The sequence below is a fragment of the Polyodon spathula genome, chromosome 17 (genome assembly GCF_017654505.1).
Source record: "Polyodon spathula isolate WHYD16114869_AA chromosome 17, ASM1765450v1, whole genome shotgun sequence".
In the NCBI taxonomy this organism is placed as follows: domain Eukaryota; kingdom Metazoa; phylum Chordata; class Actinopteri; order Acipenseriformes; family Polyodontidae; genus Polyodon; species Polyodon spathula.
This window is the reverse complement of record NC_054550.1, coordinates 18,056,886-18,079,375: the sequence shown is the minus strand read 5'-3', so window position 1 is coordinate 18,079,375 and position 22,490 is coordinate 18,056,886. Positions and strand designations below refer to the sequence as shown.

Here is a 22,490-nt window from a genome sequence, read left to right as displayed (position 1 = left end):
AACTGTGCCATCAGCTCTATCTGTCCAAGAAAGTTGCCATATGAGACTCAAAAAGTTTCTCCGAGTGTCGTCTTAACATCTGGTTGCGTTCTGCTAAATTGCAAACAATGGCAATTATTCTGCTTAACACAGCCCTCCAGTGCTGTACTTCCAGAGTCTGTAATTCCTGACTGACGCTATCAATGGTTTTGCCAGATTTCAGCCTTTCATCTAATTCACTCCAGCTCTGCATATTGGCACGGTGTGATTTGCCATTTTCATGCTCTTTCAAGTGGCTATGAAGATTTATCCATGAACAAAATCCATTGCTGTTAAGAGCATATCTGGTCCCTCTTTCAAACAGCTTACAGCAGAAACAAAATACAGAATCACTGCTCACTGAATAAACTAACCATTATGTATTTTTTCTCTATTTTCATTTTCTTTTGGTAATTCTCTTCAGTAAAACGACGTGGGACTTTGTCATCGTTTTGTGGGGAGTCAAAATCTTTAATTTGAACTGGCCCCCTTTTGATCAGCTGCCATTTCTCCTGGTCGGTAAGCTTGTCCACCCAAAGCACTGGGTATTCCGAGAGAGTGACAGTTTCACTCACCACCGGGTCACATTCGATTGGTTTTGCTACGATTCAGGGGAGGCATCGGCAAGTTCTACGGCACGTCGAGCTGCTTCTTCTAGGTCTGTGCTGACGGTGCTTCTGCAACAAGCTGAGGTGGTGGCAAGATCACGAGGAGGACAAACATTTTCCACCTCCTCCCCATCGGATGAGTCCTATGCAGTGTTACTCTTAAAGAAATTAGTGAGCTTCTGCAAACTTTCCTGTCGAGTTTTCGATTCTTTTATCTTCTTTCCTTTTTGAACTCCGCCAGGATACGTGCGCTTCATTTTCCTAGCTTTCACTGACTGAAGCTGGCCTAGTTACAGTAGCTCAAATGTGTCATTACGCTTGCTGAATGAAATTACCTTTTTACCTTGTGAAATGTGTGAACTACATTCACTCCAGGGGCTTGCAGCACAGACAGTTTCATGTTTTCTTGGAGGAAATTGAATCCAAATATGGTCACTTGTTTTACTTCACAGAGGTGCGTTGGCTAAGTAGGGGTACTGTTTTAAAGATATTCTTTGAGTTAAAAACAAAAAGGTGAAAAGGTTCATGGAGGAGATTAATATGCCTATGTCAGAGTTTGAAGACACAAAGTGGGTGATGGATATTGCTTTCCTTGTTGATATCACCCAAGAGTTGAATAACCTAAACCTGATGCTACAAGTTCCTGGTCAGCTTGTGACAACAATGTTTAATAATGTGAAAGCATTCACAACTAAACTGAAACTGAGGAAAAATCAGATTTCTCAGAGTAATCGCACTCATTTCCCATCATGCAAGTCACTTCTGGAAGAGCTGGTTTGCTGATCTATTTTTAGTTGATGTGGAAACAGCACCAAGTGATTTACAGATGGAGCTCATTGATCTTCAGTGCAACACACCTCTGAAGAATAAATTCAAGGATGCCCGAGGAGATGTAATACAGTTCTTCAAGCAGCTACCACCATCTTTCCCATAGCTTTGCAAAAGCTTCAGAAAAACCATGGCTCTGTTCGGCAGCACATACATTTGTGAGAGAATTTTTTCCACTATGAATATAAGCAAGTCAAAATGCAGAACAAAATGATCTGATACACACCTTGCTGCAATCCTGAAGGATTCAACTGCACAGTCACTGAGGCCAAACATCAACGGACTCACAGAAATGAACCATTGACAGGTGTCTGGCAACATTAAAAAATCTTTGGCAAACCCAAATTGTAAAAAAGTTCTATGACAGTTCAGTGTAATACTTCATGAAAGAAGGTTTTTTTTTTTGTTTTTTTTTAACCAATACCATCTTCTGTGATGTCATTGGCCCTACATTAGGATATCTGGCTCGACATTGGCCCGCATGTAAATTGAGTTTGAGATTTACTTTTTCTTCTGGTGCAGAATAGTATATTAAGTTTTATAAATGCCCAAATCACATATTGAAATATAATTATTATTTCAACACAGGATTTAACATTTGCCAAATTCTGCCCAGCAATACTGATTTCTTTCTTTCAGACACTGTGAGACAAGTTCTGTGACTTTGCCCGGGACACGGGGAGCATTGGGCAGGAGCGGGTGGACAATGTGAATCGTGTGATAGACGGCCTGATCGACAGGGAGCACAGCGAAGCAGCCACCATGGCAGAGTGGAAAGACAATCTGAACGAGAGCTGGGGGACCTGCTAGAGCTACTCCACAAGTACTTCTATGATGGCAAGGCGCTGTTGGCTCTGCTCCAGGAGAAGCACACGCAGCTCCCTGCAGATGTGTCAGCACAGCCGAGTCCTTCTACAGTCCTTCGAGCGAGACATCCACACATTCAGGAAACAGGTATGCCTCCTGTGCCTCTGTGATTGTTGATGTGCAGTGGCTCACCCAGTAAAGGTACTGCCGCGTGAATACAGGGTGAGTCATTGTGGTGGGTTATGGGAGGAAGTGATGGGACACGGGAACCACGTAGTTGTGGTTGGATTCTTTATTTATAATTCCCACAAGAAACAAAATGCCTCTTATCAACTATGGTAAACAGAGGCTAAAAATGAAAACAAAACAGAACATAAACACTGTCACAGGGTTTTCCAGTATTCCACACCCCACAGTAGGTGGCTCGAGGTCCCTCTTAAAAAAAAAAAAACCCAGGACAAGTAACTCCTGGAGCTCCCAAGGATCTCAGGGGAAAAGTCCGGACTCACAGGCAGCTGGTCTGGCAATCTTCATTCTGAGTGTAAACAAAAGACAAACAAACCAAACAAAAGAACAAAACTCACAGAGCTCATGCAGCATAAATGTCTCCGTCCAGGATAGCAACCAAATGGCAGAACCCCACAGCTTAAATAGTGCTGAGCCCTGCCCCTACAATCATTGCACTGCCCAACCTCAGCCAATCGTCAAACGCAGCACAGCTGATTGCAATAATGGGGCTCAACCATTAGGTTCTTCCCCAAGTTAAGATGGCCACCACCACTGTGGCTTCTGCCCCAACCATGACTCGGCCATTCTCCTGTGTCTCGGTCCTTCCTGCCAGTAGTCGGGAGGGCAACTTACAAGAGGAACTCCTTTCACTCCTGTCACAGTCATGCAACCAGCAGCTTGCTGGATCCAGCACACAGAGTACCAGGTGGTGGAGGCGTGGAAGGTACTGCTGGATGCCTGCGATGGGCGCCAGACGACAAGTGCTGCTTCTTCAGCATGGTGTGAGACCTCATGTCCTGGATGGAGAGCAACATCAGGCAGATTGAAACTCAGGAGAAACCAAGGTGAGGCAAGGAGAAGGTTCCTTTAGGGGCCCTTTCCTCTGGAGACCTTTGTTAAAATACAGAGTAACAAGTGAAATGAGATTGGACTCAACTTAACCCTAAAAAACCACCAGACCTTTTAGCAGCATTGGTTTGAGAGAGGTCCAGGACTGCATGGCGTGCTGGTACTGCTCAGGTTATTGAGGTGTGTGGAACCTCCTCCAGTAAAGACACTACCGCATGAGTGCAGTCTGAGTCGTATGGAGCTCGTTAATTTGAATTCTGGTTGCCGGAGTTCTTGGCTGCGGGCCAGCTGGGGGGCCTGCATTGTCACAAAAAGTGACCCCTCCCATCCTGGAAAAAGTTTTAATCTGAGGGCGGCAACGTCTGTCTATCTTCAGTCATGGGTTGGTATGTGGGAAGCAGTGAAGAGGTGGCGCACTCAAATTGGGAATTCTAAATTGGGGTGAAAACAGGGTGTAATTTACCTTTCTAAATGTAAAACAAAAGAGGATAAAACCATGCTTGCTGGCAAAGCTGTGAAGGAAAGTTCTCATGTGGGCCGGTCACAGGTCAGTGCCATTGTTCCTGTAGGGGAATAATTGCAGAAACCATTCCTGTACCTGTTTGTAGCTACTCTATACTACCATTATTAACCGAGTTATATGCTTTAAAGCAATTTGAGTTTATGAAATGTATTAAACTGCAGGACCTAATTCAAGCATTCAAAATTCTAAAAGGTATTGACAGTGTCGACCCAAGGGACTTTTTCAGCCTGAAAAAAGAAACAAGGACCAGGGGTCACAAATGGAGATTAGACAAAGGGGCATTCAGAAAAGAAAATAGGAGGCACTTTTTTACACAGAATTGTGAGGGTCTGGAATCAACTCCCCAGTAATGTTGTTGAAGCTGACACCCTGGGATCCTTCAAAAAGCTGCTTGATGAGATTTTGGGATCAATAAGCTACTAACAACCAAACGAGCAAGATGGGCCAAATGGCCTCCTCTTGTTTGTAAACTTTCTTATGTTCTTATGTTTTAGAATTTTGAATGCTTGAATTAGGTCGCCACGTAGTCTTCTTTGTTCAAGACTGAACAGATTTAATTCTTTTAGCCTGTCTGCATATGACATGCCTTTTAAGCCCGGGATAATTCTGGTCGCTCTTCTTTGCACTCTTTCTAGAGCAGCAATATCTTTTTTATAGCGAGGTGACCAGAACTGCACACAATATTCAAGATGAGGTCTTACTAGTGCATTGTACAGTTTTAACATTACTTCCCTTGATTTAAATTCAACACTTTTCACAATGTATCCGAGCATCTTGTTAGCCTTTTTTATAGCTTCCCCACATTGTCTAGATGAAGACATTTCTGAGTCAACAAAAACTCCTAGGTCTTTTTCATAGATTCCTTCTCCAATTGCAGTATCTCCCATATGATATTTATAATGTACATTTTTATTTCCTGCGTACAGTACCTTACACTTTTCTATATTAAATGTCATTTGCCATGTGTCTGCCCAGTTCTGAATCTTGTCTAGATCATTTTGAATGACCTTTGCTGCTGCAACAGTGTTTGCCACTCCTCCTACTTTTGTGTCGTCTGCAAATTTAACAAGTTTGCTTACTATACCAGAATCTAAATCATTAATGTAGATTAGGAATAGCAGAGGACCTAATACTGATCCCTGTGGTACACCGCTGGTTACCACACTCCATTCTGAGGTTTTTCCTCTAATAAGTACTTTCTGTTTTCTACATGTTAACCACTCCCTAATCCATGTACATGTGTTTCCTTGAATCCCAACTGCGTTCAGTTTGAGAATTAATCTTTTGTGCGGGACTTTGTCAAAAGCTTTCTGGAAATCTAAATAAACCATGTCATATGCTTTGCAATTATCCATTATCGATGTTGCATCCTCAAAAAAATCAAGCAAGTTAGTTAGACACGATCTCCCTTTCCTAAAACCATGTTGACTGTCTCCCAGGACCCTGTTACCATATAGGTAATTTTCCATTTTGGATCTTATTATAGTTTCCATAAGTTTGCATATAATAGAAGTCAGGCTTACTGGTCTGTAGTTACCTGGTTCAGTTTTGTTTCCCTTTTTGTGGATCGGTATTACGTTTGCAATTTTCCAGTCTGTCGGTACCACCCCTGTGTCAAGAGACTGCTGCATGATCTTGGTTAGCGGTTTGTAAATTACTTCTTTCATTTCTTTGAGTACTACTGGGAGGATCTCATCCGGCCCAGGGGATTTGTTTATTTTAAGAGCTCCTAGTCCCTTTAACACTTCTGCCTCAGTTATGCTAAAGTTATTTAAAACTGGATAGGAACTGGATGACATGTGGGGCATGTTGTCAGTATCTTCCTTTGTAAAAACTTGTGAAAAGTAATCATTTAACATATTTGCTATTTTTTTTTCTTCATCTACGATTTTGCCATTTGTATCTCTTAAACATTTAATCTCCTCTTTGAATGTTTTCTTGCTGTTGTAATATTGGAAAAACATTTTGGAATTGGTTTTAGCTCCCTTAGCAATGTTTATTTCTATTTCTCTCTTGGCCTTTCTAACTTCCTTTTTGACTTGCGTTTGCAGTTCTGTGCACTCTTTCTGCGTACTTTCTTTTTGGTCCTTTTTTAATGCTCTGTAAAGTGCCTTTTTTCGCTGAATATTTTTTTTAATTGATCTATTAAACCATTTTGGTAATTTAGTTTTACATTTAGATTTGTCTACTTTAGGGATATAATTGTTTTGCGCCTCTAGTACTACAATTTTGAAGAACAACCATCCTTCTTCTGTGGGTGTTTTCTCTATTTTACTCCAATCTACTTCTGTTAGTGTCTGTTTCATACCTTCATAGTTTGCTTTTCTAAAATTGTAAACCTTAGCTTTAGTCTTCACTTTTGGGGTTTTAAAAAACACTTCAAATGAGACCATGTTGTGGTCTGAGTTTGCCAGTGGTTCTCTGACCTCTGTTTTAGTCTTCGCTATTTGAAAAGACTAAATGAAGGCATGCCTCCCCTCTAGTCGGTGCCGTGACAAATTGTGTTAGGAAGCAGTCATTTGTCATTTCTACCATTTCAATTTTATCCTTTGTGCCACCCATCGGGTTTTCCCATTTTATATGGGGGGAAGTTGAAATCCCCCATTAGTAGGCTTCTCCTTTGCTACACGCATTTCTAATGTCATTGTAGAACAGATTATTTTGCTTACCATCTGAATCTGGCGGTCTATAGCATGCTCCTATTATTATGCCTTTTGAATTTTTGTCTGTTATTCTGACCTATATTGAGTCGGCTTTATTTTCTTTGTCCAGGTTTAACACCTGGGCTTCAAGACTGTTTCTTATGTATAGCGCTACCCCTCCTCCTCTTCTGTCCTGCCTGTCTTTCTTATGCAGTGTATACCCACAAATATTATATTTGTCCCCATCACTCTCAGACAACCAAGTTTCAGTAACACCTATCACATCATAGTTACTTGTTAGTGCAGTAGCTTCAAGTTCTAGAATTTTGTTTCTGATACTTCTAGCATTTAGATAAATACATTTAATGGTTGTCTTACCTGAGTTGTTGTCCTTGTTTTGATGCGGTCTCCCTTCTGTTTTTTTGTTGATTTCTCCCCCCTTCCTTTCTAGTTCAAATGCTTCTGAACCTGCTCGAGGATCTTTTCTCCAAGTAGACGTTCCGTTGTTATTTAAGTGCAGTCCGTCCCGTCTATACAGATTGTCCTCGTTGTAGAATGTGGTCCAATGATCAAGATAGGTGAAGCCTTTGTGCACCACATCTTCAGCCATGCGTTTTGATTAATTATTTCCAGCTGTCCATATGGTCCTTTGCAAGGTGTCGGTAGCATACCAGAAAATACCTGGTGCATTTGGCTCTTTTAGTTGCGGACCTGAAAAGTTCCACGACATTCCTCATGAAATTCACAAAGATTCTCCATGTCAAAGCTCAATAAAAACCCAATGTATGGTTAATGTATGGCCTGTATTCCGTTTTTCCAGGGATGTCTCTTCAGTGAAGTTACTAATGAAATACCACCAGGGCATTAAAGCTGAGATAGACACGAGGAACAGGAGCTTCAGTATGTGTGTGGACCTTGCCATGGCACTGTTAGCATGCAAACACCAGGCTTCACTGGAGGTAAGGCTGTAGTAGAGCTCCTGCTGTGCAGCTCCATCTCATATCATTACGAGGGTCTTGGCATCCAATACCTGGAAAGATGTTAATGTCAATTAACAAAAAAAGGATCAAGCAGCTTAGAGTCTTGTAGGACAAGGCACACTGCTAGGAACATTTTGGACAATGCAATTAATCTTGTGGGTTTAAACAATTTCTGCATTAAACTACATAAAACACTTATTTTCATCAGGGTTTTCCAGCTGTACAACATGTTTAGGGTATAAATGTACACACAATATCATTTTTAGAGCTTATTCTTTTTTTCAAACTTCCTATGTTTACAGATTAAAGAAAAACTAATCCAGCTGATGGAGAAAAAGAAGGAGATGCTGGTGAAATGGGATGACAGGTGGAACTGGCTGTGCCTACGTGAATTCTGCTTGTACTGCGCTGCACTGGAGAGATTGTACTGCGCTGCACTGGAGAGATTGTACTGCGCTGCACTGGAGTGATTGTACTGTGCTGCATTGGAGAGATGCATCACTCCAATGCCAGTGTCACTTTGATCGCTAGTTTTTATTTTATCTAAAAGTCTTCTTCCACATTTTGCAACATTATCGGGAACAGTTTACATTTATTTGGTGCAAATTACACTTCAGTGTAAAGATCTCATCCCATAAATCTGTGTCTTTTTGTTAAAAAAACAAAAAACAAAAAACAAAATAAAAACATTTCTACCTATAACTTTACTGTATAACACTGTGGTAGACAGACTTGGCTCTTCCAGTCCAGTTGATTCCATTATCCGACTTCGTTCCATGGATACAAGGAAACCTACCCCTGGTATAATGGAGCTTTTTCCCAGAATCAAGCAAGTCTATTAACTTCATGAATGTCTTATCATCAAGAAGGTAAATATCACATAAGAGTTAAAGAAACATCTGTCTACAGATTGATGTGTGACCAATAATACCAGAGAGCTCAAGGTCAAAACAGCCAAACATATGAGTTAAGAAGAAATTAGTTCAAGTTTAAATACTTTATTGGTATGACAAGTTGAACAAGTATTGCCAAAGATACATTCCATTAACACAAATAAACAGACATGTTCACTCATCTAAGAAGTGTCCTTATGGCAGAATGTTAGTAACTGCAGCTATTCCCTCTCTCCTCTCCCCCAGAAAGACCTGGGGCCCGATCTTCAATCTTCACGCAATCCACTCGCTAAATTTGTGCCTCGCAAAAAATACAGCTTTAGCACAAAATGAGAGATATTCCAAAACAGCACAAAGCAGTTGTGAGACATTGGAATATAGCAGTTCTCTGTACATTCACTACCAATACAGCAACTGCACACAACAGCCAAGTGAGAATGCAGAATGATGGACAGTCACCATTAGTAATGCGACAGGCTGCTATCATTGGTGTTGCCACAGTATGTACCGATATGACAGCAGACGAGACCACACAATATGTAGTGCACACATACATACGGACAACTCAAATATACAATTGGCTCCATAGCTAGGTGCCGAGTTTTCAAATTAATGTACTGATAATGCCACTCTTTTATTGAATACAGACAGTATTGTATCACAAGGATATAATATATAGGTTTCTTTAAAGGCCAGCTGATCCGACATAGCTATATGTTTTTGAAAAAAAAAAGGCTTTGGATACTGTCTTTTTTTTCTGAATTATTTTTTTTTAAGTCATGCCGTGACAAAGTCTAACTGTGATAGCACACAGTAAATGTAACATTCACCTGCAAAGTAAACATCAATCAAGCATATTTATATACACAATACACAGAAATGCATTCTGTTATTTATTCTACTCACCCATTTGAACATCATGATTAAGCCCAGTTTGTAAGGTTTTGAGTGTCGGCGGAATGGATTTTTTTCCGTTATGCCATTTTCATAATCAAAATTAATTCTAAATATGCTCCTAAAATGATAATTGTAGCCTACTATGATTTCTGAATAAATTAACAGTCTCTGTAGAATTAGCAACACCGACATTCAGCAGACTGGACAGCTGCATAAAAACAAATTTCAGTTAACAACTGTTTGTCCCAGCTCAGCTAACTTATGATTGGACTGCTGCAGAGAAAATACAGGTCTTTGATTGGTTGATTGTATCACCGGTCTGATTTTAGGAAAACATTAACTGCAGCTGCCCACCCCTCACCCATAATGCACAGCGACCTATGGAGTAGCCAAATAAAGCAATGTGCCACAAGATGGGTGTATGATGTATTTATAAAATTAATTTACAGATGTGTGGCAACACACAGCAAAGATAACAGGCAGCAGCCCCCCTCCCCTCATCATCCTTCTCTCAATCTACATTTCCATACTTTGATGGTACATGTTGGATGCCGATATGCCTGTGGAGCAGCGAAGAACACATAGAATTGTATACTCTATACTCTGCTGGTGGGGGAAGTGATACCAGCAGGCATTCATCCTCTGCTGGTGGAAAGGGCCCAGCAGGCATTCACCCTCTGTTGGTGGACGGGGACCCAGCAGGTATTCACCCTCTGCTGGTGGACAGGGACCCAGTCCATCTGTCACAAAGACGGCTGCAGTGGGTGACATCAGACCAGAACCAGGAACCAACACAAAATAAACAGAGAGGTGGAGTTTGGTGAAGCTGAGCAATTGTTACCGCTCAGCATTTAATAATTAAACAAGCAGAAAATAGAAGGTTACAAGACAAACAAAACACAGGACACGGCACTTTAGCCAAAATAAAGACCCCAAGTATGTGCAAACATGTAGGTTTTATGCAGGTGTACCGAGACTCGATTGCTAATCAATCATTCAATTGGAGTCACGGTACAACTGCAAGTGAATTAATAAAGTGTAATTCCCCGTGCTCACATATTATATTTTACTTGCACATGAAGTGCTGTGCAATCCTCGTGCCTAAATACAAATTAAATTTTACATTTTACATTACATTTTAAACACTCGTGTTACACAGACCCGTTTATATCCCGTGCACCAATGAATATACACCAACATTAACACACAACACAAAATATACACAGGGGCGGGAACTTTGCCACATATACCCCCCCTGTGGCAGGCTGGCGAGTGGATAGAGGCCCAGAGACAGACTGCAGTTCAAAAAAATAACTATTTTATTATAAATAAACAAAAATAAAGTGCACAAGGGCAAAATAACAGATACTCAAACACAAATAAAGCAAAAAAAAACTCACAAAAATAAAGTTTTCCAGGCTGGGCAATGCCTTCACTGGATTTAGAAAATTCAAAAACCACAAAACAAACACCAACCTGCTTCCTCAGCTCCCTCCTCCCAAATGAGAAGCAGAGGCCTCCTTTTATATCAGGTGGCTGGGCGCTGATTGATCGTTAATCAACCTAATCAACTAATCAACCCCAGCCACCTGAACATAATAAACCCAGGCAGGCAGGGGAAGTTAACCCCATCCCTGCCAATTTAAAAGGGCAGAGCTTTGCTCTGCCACACACCTCCCCCCATGTACAACGTACACCGGCCGCAATCGGCCAACTCCCCCCTTCCCCCCACCCTCCCCACCCCCTTCCCCCCAAGAGTCCAATTATGTCCCTTGGGTGGGCTGTTATGGTGGGTGGTGGTGGGCGGGGTTGATGTCGGAGCCCCCAAGCCTTCTTTGGTTGAGGGGGCCCCGAATCTCCAAGGTAGTACGGCGACGGCGGCCCGGCTCCCTCTGGTGGCGGAGGCGGCGACGGCGGCCCGGCTCCCTCTGGTGGCGGAGGCGGCGACGGCGGCCCGGCTCCCTCTGGTGGCGGAGGCGGCGACGGCGGCCCGGCTCCCTCTGGTGGCGGAGGCGGCGACTGCGGCCCGGCTCCCTCTGGTGGCGGAGGCGGCGACGGCGGCCCGGCTCCCTCTGGTGGCGGAGGCGGCGACGGCGGCCCGGCTCCCTCTGGTGGCGGAGGCGGCGACGGCGGCCCGGCTCCCTCTGGTGGCGGAGGCGGCGACGGCGGCCCGGCTCCCTCTGGTGGCGGAGGCGGCGACGGCGGCCCGGCTCCCTCTGGTGGCGGAGGCGGCGACGGCGGCCCGGCTCCCTCTGGTGGCGGAGGCGGCGACGGCGGCCCGGCTCCCTCTGGTGGCGGAGGCGGCGACGGCGGCCCGGCTCCCTCTGGTGGCGGAGGCGGCGACGGCGGCCCGGCTCCCTCTGGTGGCGGAGGCGGCGACGGCGGCCCGGCTCCCTCTGGTGGCGGAGGCGGCGACGGCGGCCCGGCTCCCTCTGGTGGCGGAGGCGGCGACGGCGGCCCGGCTCCCTCTGGTGGCGGAGGCGGCGACGGCGGCCCGGCTCCCTCTGGTGGCGGAGGCGGCGACGGCGGCCCGGCTCCCTCTGGTGGCGGAGGCGGCGACGGCGGCTCCTCCTCTCCTCTCTGGCTCTGGGAGCGGCGGCGGCTCCTCCCTCTCGGGCTCTGAGAGCGGCGGCGGCTCCTCCCTCTCGGGCTCTGAGAGCGGCGGCGGCTCCTCACCTCTCGGGCTCTGAGAGCGGCGGCGGCTCCTCCCCTCTCGGGCTCTGAGAGCGGCGGCGGCTCCTCCCTCTCGGGCTCTGAGAGCGGCGGCGGCTCCTCCCTCTCGGGCTCTGAGAGCGGCGGCGGCTCCTCCCCTCTCCGGCTCTGAGAGCGGCGGCGGCTCCTCCTCCCTCTCTGGCTCTGAGAGCGGCGGCGGCTCCTCCCTCTCTAGGCTCTGAGAGCGGCGGCAGCTCCTCACCCCTCTCTGGCTCTGGGAGCGACGGCAGCTCCTCACCCCTCTCTGGCTCTGGGAGCGACGGCAGCTCCTCACCCCTCTCTGGCTCTGGGAGCGACGGCAGCTCCTCACCCCTCTCTGGCTCTGGGAGCGACGGCAGCTCCTCACTCCTCTCTGGCTCTGGGAGCGACGGCAGATCCTCCTCCCTCTCTGGCTCTGGGAGCGACGGCAGATCCTCCTCCCTCTCTGGCTCTGGGAGCGACGGCAGATCCTCCTCCCTCTCTGGCTCTGGGAGCGACGGCAGATCCTCACCCCTCTCTGGCTCTGGGAGCGACGGCAGCTCCTCCTCCCTCTCTGGCTCTGGGAGCGACGGCAGCCCCTCGCCCCTCTCTGGCTCTGGGAGCGACGGCAGCCCCTCACCCCTCTCTGGCTCTGGGAGCGACGGCAGCTCCTCACCCCTCTCTGGCTCTGGGGACGACGGCAGCTCCTCGCCCCTCTCTGGCTCTGGGAGCGACGGCAGCTCCTCACCCCTCTCTGGCTCTGGGAGCGACGGCAGCTCCTCCTCCCTCTCTGGCTCCCGGGAAGGCGGCTCACCCCTCTCTGGCTCTCGGGAAGGCGGCTCACCTCTCTTTATTGGAGTGACCGGTGGATCTCCCATGTCTACCGCCAGGTAATTAACCACCATGAGGGCAACCTCTGGGAAGGAGGCCGGGTGGTGTTGTTCCTCCCACTGTTCCCACCTCTCCCCATCTCGACGCCACAGCGTGTTGATAACTATGGGGAGATCGTGGACGAGGTCTGCCTCAGGGTGCATCAACCAGTCCCAGATCTCCTGGGACGGTGGTGAAGGTGGTGGTGCTGGAGGTAGTGGGGTGGCCCCTGATGCCCGGGGTGAACACGGCACCTCTTCCTGGGCCTGGTTGTAGGGGCATCCTGCCCAGTTGTGGCCGTCCTCCTCACACCGGCCACACCAGTTTGCCGGTGGCACGTCTGGGCAGGACCGCCAACGATGGTCCTCCTTCCCACACCAGGAACACCAGGGGAAGAGGCTGGCCGGGTCCTCCAGCGGTGGCTGCAGCAGCTTACATTTCTTCAGCTGCTGCTTGTCCTGCCTTTTCCACTGTCTGCTCTTCTTTCCCATTTTTTTTTTTTTCAAAAAAAAAAAAAAATAAATTATCACAAAAATTCCACAAAACCAAAAATACTGCTCTGAGCCTCTAGGTGGCGCTATCCCACTCTGACACCAAATGTGGCAGGCTGGCGAGTGGATAGAGGCCCAGAGACAGACTGCAGTTCAAAAAAATAACTATTTTATTATAAATAAACAAAAATAAAGTGCACAAGGGCAAAATAACAGATACTCAAACACAAATAAAGCAAAAACAAAACTCACAAAAATAAAGTTTCCAGGCTGGGCAATGCCTTCACTGGATTTAGAAAATTCAAAAAACCACAAAACAAACACCAACCTGCTTCCTCAGCTCCCTCTCTCCCAAATGAGAAGCAGAGGCCTCCTTTTATATCAGGTGGCTGGGCGCTGATTGATCGTTAATCAACCTAATCAACTAATCAACCCCAGCCACCTGAACATAATAAACCCAGGCAGGCAGGGGAAGTTAACCCCATCCCTGCCAATTTAAAAGGGCAGAGCTTTGCTCTGCCACACCCCCCCTTGTGCAAAGCACACATGGCCTCAATGGCCACCTCCCCCCTTAAAATCCCAAAAGTCTTGCTCAAAGTCCTGGGCCAAGAACAGGGACTTTAAGGGGTTGATGGGCGGCAATGTTGCCAGTAGCCAGGCTGCTACTGGCCATGCTGTCAGCAGACGTGCTGACAGTGGGGCGAATCTCTCCTCCCGCTGTACCACTGGCAGCGGAAATGCTGCCAATGGTGCGGCTGTCAGCAGACGTGCTGACAGCTCCCAGACTGACTCCTTCAGCTGGGGCAAGTCCAGCAGCGGAAAAGCTGCTGGGGTTGGTGGTCTCCAGACCTCCCCCAAAATCTCCTGCAGCGAAACTGCTGCGGGGGAAGGTGGTCTCCTGACCTTTCCCCCCCTTATAGCCGGCAGCTCCCTCTGGGGGGACTCCAGCCCCCAGAACTCCTGCAGCGAAATTGCTGCGGGGGAAGGGTGGTCTCCTGACATCTCCCCCCTTTTCATAGCCGGCAGCTCCCTCTGGTGGGGTTCTGGCCACACTGACCCCTGCGGCCAAGCAGAGCTGACTGCAACCCCTGGCGAAGCAGTTCCAGCGACCCCAGGCGATGCGGAGCGGCTGGCAACCCCAGGCGATGCGGAGCGGCTGGCAACCCCAGGCGAAGCGAGGCAGGGAGTCAGGACAAGCTGGGGTGCATGCATTGGCCCTCTTCTCGGCCACTGCGGCCGGGCGGTTCTTCCCCGTGCTTCCCTCAGCAGCCTATGCAAGGGCTGCTGAGGACCGCCAGCATCTATTCCTGGTCCTTCTGGTGCAGGGAGAGGCAGCTCCTGCTCCTCTCCCCCTGATGGTGATGGAGGCAGAGGCAGCTCCAGCTCCTCTCCTCGTGATGGTGGGGGAAGTGATACCAGCAGGCATTCATCCTCTGATGGTGGGGGAAGTGATACCAGCAGGCATTCATCCTCTGCTGGTGGAAAGGGACCCAGCAGGCATTCACCCTCTGCTGGTGGGGGAGGCAGCTCCTGCTGCTCTGCTCCTGCCGGTGGAGGTGGCGGAGGCAGAGGCAGCTCCTGCTGCTCTGCTCCTGCCGGTGGAGGTGGCGGAGGCGTATAGTCTCCTGCCGGTGGAGGTGGCGGAGGCAGAGGCAGCTCCTGCTGCTCTGCTCCTGCCGGTGGAGGTGGCGGAGGCAGAGGCAGCTCCTGCTGGTGAAGATGGCTGAGTTCGAGGCAGCTCCTGCTGCCCTGCTCCTGCCGATGGAGATGGCGGAGGTGTGTAGTCTCATGGGGGCGGAGGTGGGAGCGACGTGTAGTCTACCCTTGTTACAGGGGACTGGTGTGGCTCTCCCTCACTTGCAGGGGACTGGTGCAGCTCTCCCTCACTGCTCTGGATGCACCTCTCCCTCTGGCGCTGGAGATGGCTCCTCTCCCTCTGGCTCTGGAGGCAAAACCAGCAGGCATTCTTCCTCTGCTAGTGGAGACTTGGGCGGTGGACGCTCTGCCTTCCTCTTCCCCTTTCCCCTTCTCTGCCATCCTCACCTTCCTCTCCTGGGCCAGTTCCTCCTCTCCCTCTTGGTAGGGGCAGCGCACCACCGGGTGCCCGAACTCCCCACAGGCAAGGCACCAGCCTTGGTCCTCTAGACCACCGAGGAGGTCCTCCAGATCCTGGCAGCCATCTCTCCAGCTCCAGCCTCCCATTTCTTTTTTATTTTTTTTTTTTTTTTTTTTTTTTTTAGTTTTTTTTAAACAAGAAATTGCAGTTCCTGCTCTGGTCTGCGTCTAGGAGGCGCTGGTAATCCCATTCTGACACCACGTGTCACAAAGACGGCTGGAGTGGGTGACGTCAGACCAGAGCCAGGAAATAAACAACAGAGAGAAGTGGAGTTTGGTGGAGCTGAGCGAATGGATTCGCTCAGCATTTAATATGTGAACCAGTCTGTCAGGTCTTTGTGACAAACAAAAACACAGGACACGGCACTGGTAGCCAAAATAAACAGACAAACAAAACCAGACAGACAAAACACGGTGAGCCGGGGGGGGGGGGGGTTCTGTACTAATGAGCGCAGTTATTGGAACTAGCGCATCGCAATTATCGCACAGATATTGGTATATTCAGACGAATTAGGGCTTTCACCCAATTCAAATTTGATTGCGCTATGTGCATATTGAATGTCCACCTAGAATACATTTGCATCACATGTTTCTAAACTGATGCATTACCATATGCTAATAGGACCGTATTAAAGAAACAGAAGGAAGGCAGTGTGCTGGACAGAGGTGAGTGCATGTTTCCACACTCATCTGTTGGGCATGGGAATACGTTATAAATGTCACTATGATATGAACATGTTATATATGTTATGGAAACAAAAAAAAGAGGCTAAATGCTTGCATGTTTTTGCCACAAATTGACTATGGTGATGCAGTAGACAGGTTTGCATCATCATCAACTTTAGGTAAACTGGACTCGCTATATAATGCAGCATTGAGGTACATTACAAATACAAGATTTAATACTCATCATTGTATATTATATGATTTGGTAGGCTGGACTTCTTTGGCTTTACGTAGGTTGAAGCACTGGTATATTCTGGTATATAAGGCTACTCAATATAAATTATATGAATATACTTATTTAAATGAATACCTTATAGCTTTTCATAGTAACCATAGCCTCAGATATTATTCTTTTTTGCATTTTAAAATCCCAAATGTGTGTACTGAGGCTGGTTAAAGGATCCTTTGCTTATTATGCCCCATGGTCCTGGAATGAGTTCCAGTCCAAAATAAAGCTGCAGACCCAGATATCTTTAATGTAATTTAGGAGTAAACTGCATGATTTCATGACTGAGAGTTGTAATTATTTTAAATAGTTGACTACTTTTGTGTATTTTGATTATTGCTTTAAATGTGATTTGCCAGTGTCTTAATTGTATTTTATTGTGTATTGTTCTTCTTGTCTGATTGACTAGCTGCTACCTGGATCTCACTCGTAAAAGAGGTTTTAAGCTAAATGTGACTACAAGGATAATAAATTAAAAAAATATATATATAATCTCCAGGTATTGACTATTGATCTACGAAAAAACTTTTTTTTTTAAAAATCGGAAGATATTGCATAGTCTGCAACCAGTTTAGGGTCATACAAGTACTGATATATTTGTGCACAGTTTTTGCAAAAGCTTTGCTTGGCACACAAGCTAAGCAGCACCTCTCTTATAAACTGAGTTCAAACACAGCCCAATCACTGAGCATTCACTGAAGAGCTCTCTTGCAAGGTTAACTCAAAAACAACAAAGTCACTGAACATGCACTGAAGAACAGCTCCTCTTCTCTTACAAAACTGAACTCATACATAACCCAGTCAGTGAACACGCATTGAAGAGCAGTTCCTCTCTTACATAATGAATTTAAACAAAATCCAGTCAGTGAACATGCACTGAAGAGGACCTCCTCTCATAACTTTAACTCAAACAGAATCCAGTCACTGAACATGCACTGAAAAGCAGCTCCTCTCCTACAAACTGAACCCAAACACATCCCACTCATTGAACATGCACTGAAGAGCAGCTCCTCTCCTCTTACAAACTGAACTCAAACACAACCCAGTCACTCAGCATGCACTGAAGAGCAGCTCCTCTCTAACAAACTGAACTCAAACAAAACCCAGTCACTGAACATGCACTGAAGAGCAGCTCCTCTCTCACAAACTAAACTCAAACACAACCCTGTGAACATGCACTGAAGAGCAGCTCCTCTCTTAAATCTGAACTCAAACACAACCCAGTCACTGATCATGCACTGAATAGCGGCTTCTCTCTTATGAACTGAATTCGAACACAACCCAGACAATTAGCATGCTCTGAACAGCAGCTCCTGTCTTATGAAATGAAGTCAAACAGAACCCAGTCACTGAGCATGTACTGAAGAGCAGCTCCTCTCCTCTTACAAACTGAACTCAAACACAACCCAGTCATTGAGCATGCACTGATGAGAAGCTCCTTTCTGACAAACTAAACTCAAACACAACCCAGTCACTAAGCATGCACTGAAGAGCAGCTCCTCTCTTAAAACTGAACTCAAACACAACCCAATCACCGTGCATGCACTGAAGAGCAAATCCTCTATAACAAATTGAATTCAAACACAATCCAGTCACTGAGCATGCACTAAAGAGCAGCTCCTATCCTTTTACAAACTGAACTCAAACACAACACAGTCACTGAGCCTGCACTGAAGAGCAGCTACTCTCTCACAAACTGAACTCAAACACAACCCAGTCACTGAGCATGCACTGAAGAGCAGCTAATCTCTCACAAACTGAACTCATACACAACCCATTCATTGAGCATGCAATGAAGAGCAGCTCCTCTCAAACAAACTGAACAAATAGAACCCAGTCACTGAACATGCACTGAAGAGCTGCTCCTCTCCTCTTACAAACTGAATACAAACACAACCCAGTCACTGAGCATGCACTGAAGAGAAGGTCATCTCTTAAAAATGAAATCAAACACAACCCACTCACTGAAATTCCACTGAAGAGCAGCTCCTGTCCTCTTACAAACTGAACTCAAACACAACCCAGTCAGTAAGCATGCACCGAAGAACAGCTTCTCTCTTTAAAACTAAATTCAAACACAATCCAGACATTAAGCATGCAGTGAAGAGCAGTTCCTCTCTTAAAACTGAACTCAAACACAACCGAGTCACTGAGCATGCACGGAAGTGCAGCTCCTTCCTGACAAAATGAACTCAAACACAACCCAGTCATTAAGCATGCACTGAACAGCAGCTCCTCTCTTTAAAACTAAATTCAAACACAACCCAGTCGCTGAGCATGCACAGAAGTGCAGCTCCTCTCTTACAACTGACCTCAAACACAACCGAGTCACTGAGCATGCACTGAAGAGCAGCTCCTCTCTTACAAACTGAACTCAAACACAACCCAGTCACTGAACATGCACTGAAGAGCAGCTCCTCTCTCACAAACTGAACTCAAACACAACCCAGTCACTGAACATGCACTGAAGAGCAGCTCCTCTCTTAAAAACTAAACTCAAACACAACCCAGTCGCTGAGCATGCACAGAAGTGCAGCTCCTCTCTTACAACTGACCTCAAACACAACCCAGTCACTGAACATGCACTGAAGAGCAGCTCCTCTCTTATAAACTGAACTCAAACACAACCCAGTCACTGAACATGCACTAAGAGCAGCTCCTCTTTTATTAACTGAACTCAAACACACCCCAGTAACTGAACATGCACTGAAGAGAAGCTCCTCTCTGACAAACTGAACTCAAACACAACCCTGTGAAAATGCACGGAAGAGCAGCTCCTCTCTTACAAACTGAACTCAAACACAACACAGTCAGTGAACATGCACTGAACAGCAGTTACTCTCTGCTTACAATCTAAACTCAAACACAACCCATTCACAGAATTTGCACTGAAGAGCAGCTCCTCTCTCACAAACTAAACTCAAACACAACCCTGTGAACATGCACTGAAGAGCAGCTCCTCTCTTACAAACTGAACTCAAACACAACCCAGTCACTGAACATGCACTGAAGAGCAGCTCCTCTCTCTACAAACTAAATTCAAACACAACCCAGTCACTGAACATGCACTAAGAGCAGCTCCTCTTATTAACTGAACTCAAACACACCCCAGTAACTGAACATGCACTGAAGAAAAGCTCCTCACTGACAAACTGAACTCAAACACAACCCAGTGAAAATGCACTGAAGAGCAGTTCCTCTCTTTAAATCTGAAATCCAACACAACCCAGTCACTGAGCATGCAGTGAAGACCAGCTCCTCTCATAAAACTGAACTCAAACACAACCCAGGCAGTGAGAATACAATTAAGAGCAGCTCCTCTCTAAAAAAATGAACTCAAACACAACCCAGTTAGTGAACATGCACTGAAGAGCAGCTCCTCTCTTACATACTGAACTCAAACACAACCCAGTCACTGAGCATGCACTGAAGTGCAGCTCCTCTCCTCTTACAAAATGAACTAAAACACAAAGTCGTCACTGAATCTGAACTGAACAGCAGCTCCTCTCTTACAAACCTAACTCAAACATAACCCTGAGAAAATGCATTGAAGAGCAGCTCCTCTCCTCTTACAAACTGAATTCAAACACAACCCAATCACTGAGCATGCACTGAAGAGAAGCTCATCTCTTAAAATTGAAATCAAATACATCCCAATCACTGAAAATTCACTGAAGAACAGCTCCTGTCCTCTAGCAAAATGAACTCAAACACTACCCAGTCACTGAGCATGCACTGAGCAGCTCCTCTCCTATTACAAACTGAACTCAAAAACAATCAAGTCACTGAGAATGCACTGAAGAGCAGCTCCTCTCCTCTTATAACGGAAGTCGAACACAGCAAAGTCAGTGAACATGCACAGAAGAGCTGCTCCTTTGATAACAACTGAGCTCAAACACACCCCAATCACTGAGATGCAGGGAAGAACAGCTCCTCTCTGACAAACTGAACTCAAACACAATCCAGTCAGTCAGTAAACTGCATTCAGAGACACTGCCCAACACACCAGTGCCTTCAGAGACACTGCCGAACAAACCACTGCTTTCAGAGACACTGCACAACACATCACTGCCTTAAGAAACACTGCACAACAGAAGAGTGCTTTCAAAGACACTGCCCAACACACCGGTGCCTTCAGAGCCACTGCCCAACACACCACTGCCTCCAGAGGTACTGCCCTACACAAGAGTGCCTTCAGAGACACAGCCCAACACACCAGTACCTACTCAGAGACACTGCCCAAGACACCACAGCCTTCAGAGATACTGCCCAAAACATCACTCTCTTCAGGAACACTGCCCAACACACCACTACCTTCAGAGACACTGCCCCACACAACAGTGCATTCAGAGACACTGCCCACCACACCACTGCCTTCAGAGACATTGCCCAGCACACCACTGCCTTCAGAGACACTGCCCGACACACCACTGCATTCAGAGACACTGCCCAACACACCGGTGCCATCAGAGATACTGCGCAACACACCGGTGCCTTCAGAGACACTGCCCAACTACAACACTGCCTTCAGAGACACTGCCCAACACACCACTGCCTTCAGAGACACTGCCCAACACAACAGTGCATTCAGAGACACTGCCCACCACAACACTGCCTTCAGAGACATTGCCCAGCACATAACTGCCTTCAGAGACACTGCCTGACACACCAGTGCATTCAGAGACACTGCCCAACACACTGGTGCCATCAGAGATACTGCCCAACACACCGATGCCTTCAGAGACACTGCCCAACTACAACGCTGCCTTCAGAGACACTGACCAAAACAACGGTGCCATCAGAGACACTGCCCAACACACCACTGCCTTCAGAGACACTGCCCAACACACCACTGCCTTCAGAGACACTGCCCAACACAATACCGCCTACAGACACTGCACAACAGAACAGTGCTTTCAGAGACACTGCACAAGACACGGTGACTTGAGAGACACTGTCCAACTTACCGGTACCTTCAGAGACACTGCCCAACAGACCGGTGCCTTCAGAGACACTGCCCAAGACACCACTGCCTTGAGAGACACTGCCCAACACACAGGTGCCTTCAGAGACACGGGCCAACACACCACTGCCTTCTCAGAGACACTGCCCAACACACCGGTGCCTTCAGAGACACTGCCCAACACAAAAATGCCTTCACAGACACTGCCCAACACACCTGTGCCTTCAGAGACACTGCCCAACACACCGGTGCCTTCAGGGACACTGCCCAACACACCAGTGCCTTCAGAGACACTGCCCAACACAACGGTGCCTTCAGAGACACTGCCCAACACACCAGTGCCTTCAGAGACACTGCCCAACACAACACTGCCTTCAGAGACACTGCCAAACACACTTCAGAGACACTGCCTTCAGAGACACTGCCCAACACAGCACTGCCTTCAGAGACACTGCCCAACACACCACTGCCTTCAGAGACACTGCCCAACACACCACTGCCTTCAGAGACACTGCCCAACACAACAGTGCCTTCAGAGACACTGCCCAACACAATACTGCCTTCATACAAACTGCACAAAACAGTGGTGCCTTCAGAGACACTGCCCAAAACACCACTGCCTTCAGAGACACTGCCCAACACACCACTGCCTTCAGAGACACTGCCCAACACACCACTGCCTTCAGAGACACTGCCCAACACAACACTGCCTTCAGAGACACTGCCCAGCACAACAGTGCCTTCAGAGACACTGCCCAACACAACACTGCCTTCAGAGACACTGCCCAACACACCACTGCCTTCAGAGACATTGCCCAGCACACCACTGCCTTCAGAGACACTGCCCAACACACCACTGCCTTCAGAGACACTGCCCCACACAACAGTGCCTTCAGAGACACTGCCCAACACACCACTGCCTTCAGAGACACTGCCCAACACACCACTGCCTTCAGAGACACTGCCCAACACACCACTGCCTTCAGAGACACTGCCCAACACAACACTGCCTTCAGAGACACTGCCCAACACAACACTGCCTTCAGAGACACTGCCCAACACACTGGTGCCTTCAGAGACACTGCCCAACACACCACTGCCTTCAGAGACACTGCCCAACACAACAGTGCCTTCAGAGACACTGCCCAACACAACA

The 22,490-nt window shown here is 47.2% G+C and overlaps 1 long non-coding RNA gene across 1 annotated transcript; it reads left to right on the top strand.

Moving 5' to 3' along the window:
• Window positions 1-1,624: 1,624 nt before the first annotated feature.
• On the top strand, window positions 1,625-7,968 carry LOC121330413. The gene is made up of 3 exons (XR_005951856.1): window positions 1,625-2,408; window positions 7,324-7,462; window positions 7,786-7,968. It is a non-coding gene; the product is annotated as an uncharacterized LOC121330413 (long non-coding RNA).
• The last annotated feature ends 14,522 nt before the right edge of the window (window positions 7,969-22,490 follow it).